This window comes from Leptonychotes weddellii, chromosome 10, assembly GCF_054177405.1.
Source record: "Leptonychotes weddellii isolate Sample4059 chromosome 10, ASM5417740v2, whole genome shotgun sequence".
NCBI lineage: Eukaryota > Metazoa > Chordata > Mammalia > Carnivora > Phocidae > Leptonychotes > Leptonychotes weddellii.
In genome coordinates, this window is record NC_138378.1 from 23399494 (window position 1) to 23408559 (window position 9066).

A 9066-nucleotide genomic window follows, 5' to 3' on the forward strand; every position below is an offset into this window, starting at 1 on the left:
GTGTGTGTCGCCCAGAGAAATTCTCCCCCAGGCCAGGGAGGGGGCCCTAAGAGGTAACGATGACCGTGACACAGTTGGAGGAAGGGAGCCATGTCTAATGCCAGGGTGAGTGAGCCACAGCGGGTTCAGGAGCAATCCGACTAGACCTATGAAACACCAGGTGGATGAGAGGGGGAAGGAGACAGGAGGGAAAACCATTTCTGCGGCACAAAACCATTTCTGTAAATAAAAACACACAAACCCAAGGATTCACGCACATGAAAGGACACAGGACGAACTTGTGAGAGGGGGTACCTGGGTGGGAGGGGAGGGGGGAGGAGCAGGGTGCATCAAGAGGGAAATTAAATAAAGCAAGAGAGGGGTTGGCCTGAATTGAGAATGGTTAACTCAACTCTCTAGACAGCCACAGTCTTAAAAAAAAGGGAAAAGGAGATAAAATGGGGATGGTAGAAGGCAGCCAGTGGGGTAGGGCCTTCCTCCAGTGAGCTAAAGTAAGCAGAGTGCTCTGAGTGGTGTCTGGCACACAGTAGGGCTTCATGGTTACCAGCCCTGCTGCAGTGGTGTCCAGCCCCGCTCCTCGGACGTCCTGGGCAGTGCTGCCCTCTCCTGGCCAAAAGAGTTAGAGCACCCAGGCCATTCCCCAGGGTATCAGACAAAGGGTATGAAAGGAGAGAGGAGGACTGAGTCGCACAAGGAAGGGAGGAACTCCCACGGGGAAGAAACTGGATCAGGCAAAGCCTCCTGGAGGAGGAGCATCTATGCTGCAAGACAGATATGATTTTTTTTAAAAGATTTTATTTATTTGAGAGAGAGCGAGCGCATGAGCAGGGGGTGGGGTGGGGAGGCGGAGGCAGAGGGAGAAATAGGATCCCTGTTCGGGTCTGGATCCCAAGACTCCGGGATCGTGACCAGAGCCGAAGACAGATGCTTAACCCACTGAGCCATTCAGGGGCCCCTGGGCAAATATGATTTGGAGTCAAGGAGATTGATGAGCAAATGAAGGGATGGAGTGACAGTATCACAAGCTACGACTGCGAAGCCCTACTATGTGCCAGGGCTTTACATACCCCCTACCATTTCATCTTCCACCACCTCTGGAAATGAGTGTTATTGCCTTCTGCCGCATTTACAGTTGCAGAAAGGGAGACTCAGGGGGTGGGGGTGGGGGGTAAAAGTGACACGCCCGCCCCTGTGTTCTATATCCCCTATTTTGCCGTGGACCAAGCAACCCCCGTGAGCTCGGGCACGATTCACCCCTGCATCTTGGTGTCTGGACCATGTCTCAGCAGAACGTCACGCCAGGTTTGCATAGGGGGTAGATGTGGAACCTGCGTGAACAGGAGAAAGCTCACTGTGGGACCCTGCACAGGGTCCCTGCTCTTTGTCAGCTAGGACACCCCACTTGGAGTCAAAAGTGGGCCTCCCTCCTGGAGCTCAGGGCCGTGTCTCCAAGACCCTTTCTGAAAAATGTTTCATTTTGGAGTTTATGCAAAGCCATTTGAATCTTTCTTTCTTTTTTTTTAAAGATTTTTTATTTATTTATTTGACAGAGACAGAGACAGCGAGAGCAGGAACACAAGCAATGGGAGTGGGAGAGGGAGAAGCAGGCTTCCTGATGAGCAGGGAGCCCGATGCGGGGCTCGATCCCAGGACCCTGGGATCATGACCTGAGCTGAAGGCAGCCGCTTAACGACTGAGCCACCCAGGCGCCCCCATTTGAATCTTTCTTAAGGGTCTTTAAAGTCCCATTTGCAAAATGTCTCCAAAGTATTTCCTTTTCATTTTTTGGACTTGGTAGTATTTTCCCATGTCTTAATGAAAAAGAGCAAAAGAGGACAGCAAGTCTCCTTCCCCCTGCTCCAATCCCAGCCCCCACACAGACTGCACACGGTTCTGCAGCTTGCTTTTCTCCGTTAATCATGCATCTCGGAAAATGCTCCGTGTCTGTACACCAAACACTTTCTCGGGACCCCTTCTCAGCTGCGTGGTGTTCCATGGAGCTCTATGCGATTATATCTTAAACGGGTCTCCTACAGAGGTTTAGAATGTTTCCAGTTTTTTGTGATCAAAAACACCGGCCGCAGGGAACAGTTATGTGCCACACACACTTGTTCTGCACGTGGATGAGACTAATCAGAGAATTAAATCCTTGAAAGTGACTGGCTGAGCCTGGGAGGAGTGCATTTTCATTTTGATACATGTCATAACTCCTCTTCTATAGAGGTTGGGATATGTCCCCCCCCCCCCCCAGGAAGGCAGGAGGGAGCACCAGCTCACCCACAGCCTGACCAAGTCCCGTGGCTTCAAAATCTGGCTCTCTGCCACTCAAGTAGGTCAAATACGGTAGTTCTGTGTGATTTTATTGTCATTTAATTTGAGAGAGGTCGACTGTCTTTTCTGTTGTGTGCGTAAGAGCCATTTGGAGTTCCTTTTCCATATGAAGCTTTTTCGCTGTCCGGGAGCAACCCCGAGCGGAGGAAGCAGATGCAGGTGCGCGGGCGCATCTCTTGCATGTTGTGCGTCTCCCTGGGAGGAGTGGGATGTGCTCCACGGGGGCCACGCAGGAAGCGGCCATCTGGTGGAGGGTGAGGTTTTGAGTTCCCACTCCTGCTTCCTTTCTCAGCCTTGGGTTCCTCTTCTGTTAACAGTAGGCAAAATAATAAAATCTACTTGGATGAATTTAAGTTTGTAACGTGAAATGCCCGATACAGTTCCAGGCTCCTACTTAGCGCTTAAGAAATGGTTGTTGAATGAATAAATGAAATAGATCTTACAGTAAAAACCTTTATTGAGCTCTTACTGTGTCTAAACTCTCATGTGTTATTAAAACTGAATTAAATCTCACAGAGACACCATGAGAGATACTCCTCTGATCCCCTTTTACAGATGAGGCACACAGAGACATACAGGACTTTGGCTAAGGGCTTAGAGCTGGTCAGTGGTGGAGATGACATTTGTGCCTTGCTGTGTGGCTCTTCCCTGCCTCTTCCCTGCCCTCCACCCTAGGAGAGGGTGCCATTATCAACCCCCATTCCAGTTGTCCATCGCTGCGAAACTAACCTCCCCAACCTAAGGGACATAAAGCAACACCCATTTTATTATGTGTGTGGGTTCTGAGGACCAGGAGTTCAGACAGGGCAGAGTGGGGCCAGCTTTTCTCCACTGGGCCGGAGCTAGGAAGACTCTGCAGCTGGGAGAGGCGGATTTGCTGTCCCTCCTCCGAGATCCTCTCCTCTGCGGGCAGCCTTACTGCACCTTGTAATTGACTTGAGTACAGACCGAAAGCTCCGGGGACAAGGCGGAGGTGTTTATCACCAGCACCCAGCACAGTCCCAAGCACACAGCAGCCCCTTTATGCATATTTACTGAATAGATAATGAGATGAGATGGGTGGATTTTGAATGGCTTTAACTTGAGCCTCAGTTTCCTCTTCTGTAAGTGAGCTTGCAGGCAGAGCTGCAACGAAGCTTCAGGAGTTGAAGGATGTGACGAGGCCCACACGCAGGAGGAAGTCAGAAAGATGATCTATATGGAAGGGAGAAAAGCAAAGGAAATGAGCTACTGCCCCCAAAGCGCCTAGCCGGCTCAGTACATTTAAGACATTCTTATTATTGATCATCACGATCATTACTATTATTTTGTTATTACAAGAATGCGCATTTCCTGAGTCTGATGGACCACACAGGATGGTTTGAAATGTTCCTATAAGTGAAAAACGGACAAATATAACTCCACGAGTCACTGGGGGCCCGGAGCTGGGATGTCTTGGCAGGAGGTCAGGAACTGCTGCAGTCATGGTAACCGGCTGTGGGATGTGGGACTCGGAGCCTCCTCCGAATCCATGTCCCCTCTGTGCCAGGGAGGGCCTGAGTCGTGGACCCTCGCTGCTGTAAATGCCACTCGGCAGAAGCCACCATCACAACGGTTGTCGTTCAGCCTGAGGCGGGAGGCAGCCTCCCCCTGTCATCCACCCCCCCGGCCCTGCTGGGAGAGAAGAGCCAGGAGCCCCCCTATTTCTGAAAAGTGCCTGGTTACCAGCCTGGCTGCTGCAGCCGTCCTGGTTGGGCAGTGCCCTCTAGGGACAGGAGGTGGGAAGCACATGCAGGGCGGGGCGTGCAAGCGTCAGGCAGAAATGGGGACAGAGCAAGCTCTGGGGTGGGGTGTCTGCCTGCGGAGGGGGACCTCACGTGGCCCCTGGAGCCGGAGTGGGAGGCGGGGGGAGGGTTGAGCAGGGAGCTCTCAGTGCACGCCAAGCCGTGTTTTCTCCCTCTGGAATAGTATCTGGCCGGCAACAAGCCTCCCTCTGGGCTCTGTCCCTCTTTGGCTGGATGACCCTGGCCAGTTTCAGAGATTCTCTCTGAGCTTCACCTGTAAGAGGCGGTTAGATGGGAGAGTCTCCCTCCCAGTCAGGCAGCCCAATCCTCCGGAGAATGTGGGAGAGGCTGGGATGAGAAAGGATTAGGAGCTGGATGGGACAGAAAGTCTGAGATCCAAAGTTTATAGGAGGGGCTTAGGCCCTCAAGAAACTTTCTCTCCTAATTTGAAACCGTTAAAAAAAAAAAAAAAAAAAAAGACAACCTTGTCCACAGCCCTCATCTGGAGACAGAGGACCAGGTCTCTGAGGGAAAGAAGATGGCCAGGGCATTGCAGGACAGGAAGCTTCCACTCCCATCTTGATTTCTTAGAATGGTGGACTTTAGAACCTCCAGCATCCTAGAATTCAAATCTCACCAGAAAACAAAATAGAGAAGAGATACATACATGAAACTCTATAGAATCGGATTGCAGAGGCTTGCAGTCAGAAGCAGAAAGGCGAATGCCTCAGACTTAGGCCCCGAGCACTGTGCAGCTGCAAGTCACCCGAGAGAGTCACCCTCTCCACTGAGCTTGTCCTGGAATGAGCAGTTAGCTCTCCCTGTCTGCCCCCAAACTTGTTCACAATTAGTAGGCTTGGGGTAGGACGCTGAAGTCTGAATTTTTAAAAAGAGCCCCAGAGAATGCTGTTGGGTCACTCAGATTTGGGCAACGGATATAACCTGATCATGCCTCCTCTTCATCCATCAAATTGGGGGGGACTGAGGCCCAGAAAGAAAAAGTGACTTGGCCTAGAGCCCACAGACAGCTGGTGCCAGGCTAGGGCTTGAACCTGGCCCCCCAGTCCTGAGGCCACACTCACCAGCAGCCCGGGGGATTCAGATGGCTCCTTGGGATGGTCACTCCTCCTGGGTGTCCCTGGTCATCCAGAGCACAGATGGGTTCCTGTGGCCACTTCTGTGATTCATGGGGCCGAGAGGCACTGGGGGTGGGGAGCACAGCTCTGCTGTCTTCTGCCTGTGGCTAAGCCCCCTTCTTGAGAGGAGCCTGGTTGTGGGGGCTGAGGGTCCCTCCTCTTTTTTCAGCACCCCCTTCGTCCCCAACCCTCCCCTCGTCCTCTCAGCCCTGAGCATTCCAGGGAAAACCGCCCCACATGGTTTAGATTCACTTATTCCAAACTCATCAGCGTCATGGTTTTATAACACCCGCCCGATGCCCAAGAAGCACTTGCAAATTTCTTTTTTCTTTTCTCTTTATTAAAAAAAAAAAAAAGTTGGGGTCTTGAAACAACAACAATAGAGCAGTTCAGAGGCACAAACTTTTGCAGAGGAGAAGCTGGTGGTCTGGCCAGGCGAGGAAGGGCTGCAGCTGTCCCCAGGGAGGCGAAGGGGGAGCGGGAATGAGGGTGGGCCTTGGTAGTGCGGGGGGCCTCCAAGGGATTGTGCGAGAGAGGGGGAAGCCTGAGGGTGGGCACTTTCTTGGAGTGGAGGGGAGGGGTGCTCCCTTCATCACCTTTAGCCTCTCTTCCAGCCTGCGGACAACCCTTCCCGAAGCCACCCCGGGCCTCTTGGGCCTCGGCCTCTCAATGCTCCTAGCTGCTAGACCTTCTGGGTTCAGGCCAGCCCGTCATGCCAAGGCAAATTGGGAGCACCCCTTCCTGGGGACGCAGGGAGGCCAAGGAGGAGGGGCTAGGTACCATGATGGTGGAATGACAGGCAGTGAGAACAAACCGAATTCTGAGCTAAGTCTTACTTGAAACTCCCCGATGTTCTTCCCCCCCTGGTGCAGAGATGTCACAGTGAAATGCAAGTGCTCAGGGTTCAGTGGTGGCATGTGGGAGTGGAGGAATCCTCCCCTGCTTCTGACCCTTCCCTTGCTCCTTCCTTCCTCACCCCCAAAGGCCCCCAGAGTTTCCTGTGGATCTGCTGTGCTGGGCAGCCAATAAGTAGAAAGCGTAGCACCTGGATTTCCTGGGTGACCTTGGGCAAGTCCCTTCTTGGGTCTCAGTTTCCCCAGGGGTACAAGGGGCAGGAGGCTCCAGGGTGGGGAATAGAGCTGCTTGGATAATCTCAAAATTCCTTTCGGCTTTGATGGCCTCTTCTGGGCTGGGCCCGTGGTTCCCCCGGGGATGACAGTCCTATCGGATGCGGTGCTTGGTCCCCCAAAGGACACGGGAGTACAGTCAGCTTGGGAAGAAGGGGGCAGGGAACCACGAGGGAGGGCAGTCACGGAGCACCGAGGGCAGACTCTGTGGCCACAGGCAGGCTCTGGGCTGGCTGTCCAGCCAGAGGCCACATCTGTGTCCACACAGGGCACGGGGAGCCCCCAGAGCCTCTTCCAGGGGGTTCCCATGGGCGCCGGTGACAGAGGGCTGCAGAGATGGCCACCAGGGATTGGCCTGAGCAGGGAGCACTGGCAGCCCCGGGGTCCCGGGTCTCCTCTGGAGCAGAAGCAGGGTGGTCAGGACTCTCCCAGCCTGCCTGGATCGTGGCCTGGGCCCCGCCCGTGGAAACCCCTTCTCTGCGAACGTGGGGTCAGGACAGGGTCAGGGAAAGCCCTAGAGAAAGATGTTTGCTTTCTTTAAGAACTAGAGAGAGCAGCTGGGGAGCGAGACACAGAGGGCTGGTCTCTCAAAGTGTGCGTGATAGTGCATGTGTGTGCGTGTGTGTGAGAGAGAGACGGAGAGAGCAGGACACAGGGAAGAACAGGAAGGAAAACAGGAGAAAAGGAAAAGAAAGGCGGACAGATAAAAGGTTTAAAGAGAAAGAAGGGAAAGGACGGGAGGGAGGAGAGACGGAAGGAAGAGCAGGAATAAAGGAGAGAGCAGGAAAGGCAGAAGGACACAGGGAGGAAGCGGAGGGTGGGGAGACGGAAGGATACAGTCCCAGGGGCAGCAGGAGGGGGTGGCGTGGGGCAGGGGCTGCAGGGGGCGGAGGGGGGGAGCTGCAGGTTTGGGGTGGGGGGGGCTCCTCAGGCTGGTGGGCGGGGCCTCACGTCCAGCGTGCGGTTCAGCCTCCTGTCCTTACGCGGACGCCGGTCTCTGCGGCCCTTCTTCTGGCTGGGGTTCCTCTCTGCACCGAGAGCACAGGGCATTGTTCAGCGCGGCCCGGGGAAGCCCCTCCACCCACGTGCTTTTGAACACTCGCCCGTCACTGAACACCCCCAGGCTGCCGGCGTGGGGCCCGTCACACGGCTTACTTGGGCTTTCCTAAGAGTTGGTCCCCCCTTGGGAAGTCGCGTCTCTGCGCCCCGACCAAACGACCGTAGCCCTCACTTTTGCCCTGACTCCGCTAAGTGTTTGCAATGTGTGTTGAGCCCAAGCACGGAGTTTCTTTTATTTCTCTTTTATATGACAGGGCACTCTACTGATTTTTTTTTTTTTTTTTAATGACCTGTGCAAGGGGATAACGTTATCCATGAACTTTGGAGTCGTAAAGAGGGCGCTCCGAAATCCTTGTTATTACAAGGGAGGCGGTCATTCTGAAAGGGCAGAGAAGTCCTGATGAAGGCAGGCACATATCCGTCCCGTAGCTGGGACTGACCCCCGCCAGGGAAGCCTGCCTTTGAAAGGACACCAGGGAGGGCAGGACTTAACCCACGGGGAGGTATGGTTAATCTTGGACTTTTGGGCCGCCTTACGGGTGCTGTTTGGGTAGGCGATGTCTCCAGCCCCCCGGCGTCCCCCCGGGGGGGAGTTCTGCCTGCTGCAGCCCCGAATGTCGCCTGGGGCTCACCTGCTGGGCAGGGCCTCTGGATGGGACATTTCCTTGACTCGGACAGCACCTGGCAGATTGCCGCCTCCTCCCGCCCGGCCCTGCCAGCCTCCCGCACCCGGGTCTCCAGGCCCCAGGCCGAGCCGCACGTCTTGCCGTTGTGCACGCAGGGGCTCCAGCTGCCCCAGGGGCCCAGCTCACATTCTTCTGTTGGGTGGAGAGAGACAGACAGACAGACAGATCGGGTCAGCTGGCAGGGAATGTCCTTCAGATCCAAGGGCAGGGTCGGAGGGGTCCCTGTCCCCGAAGACACCAGCTCTCACGAGGAGCAGAGGGGAGACACTTAACTATCTATTTATGAGGGCCCGGGATGGGCGCCATACTAAAGCATGCCCGGGCCAGAAGCAGGAGTGACCGTTGGCTTTAGAGGGGAAGGCTTCCCTGAGGAGGTGACAGAGGAGCTAAAGGGAGAGGAGGAGATCCAGTGGAGCCGGAAGGAAGCAGGATGCAGGCAGGCAAACGTGTCCGAGGGAGGGCAGCTAGAGTGGGGGCAGGGGGGAGGCTGGGAGGAGGAGGGGCAGGCCAAGAGGCCAGAAGGTCGGCTGGGAGGCCCTCAGGGCCAGGACATCGCTTTGACCTTGATTATGTGCCTCTGATGGGCTGAGGAAGGCGGAAGCCATGCAGGGCTATTGTGAGGAAAAATGAGGTCACGGGACAAGAAAGTTCTCAGTAGGGAACAATTTTAAAATATACAAAAATATATATAGTCTTTCACATTTGATTCTTTCACGAGTCCCGGAGAGGTAGACAAAGAACAGGGCAGCTATTAATACCCTCATTTTGCAGATTAGGCCACTGAGGCCTAGAGCAGGTAGGGGGCCTGCTAAGAGAACAGAGAAGGGGCTCCACGTCAGAACATGGCAAGTGTTTAAGACCTAGTCCGGCCCAGAAACCAGGTCTGCAGACCTGAGAACAGTGGTCCTTCTGCTAGATGTGTTCGTTTGACGAGCAGGGACTGAGCACCTGTCGTATGCTTCGT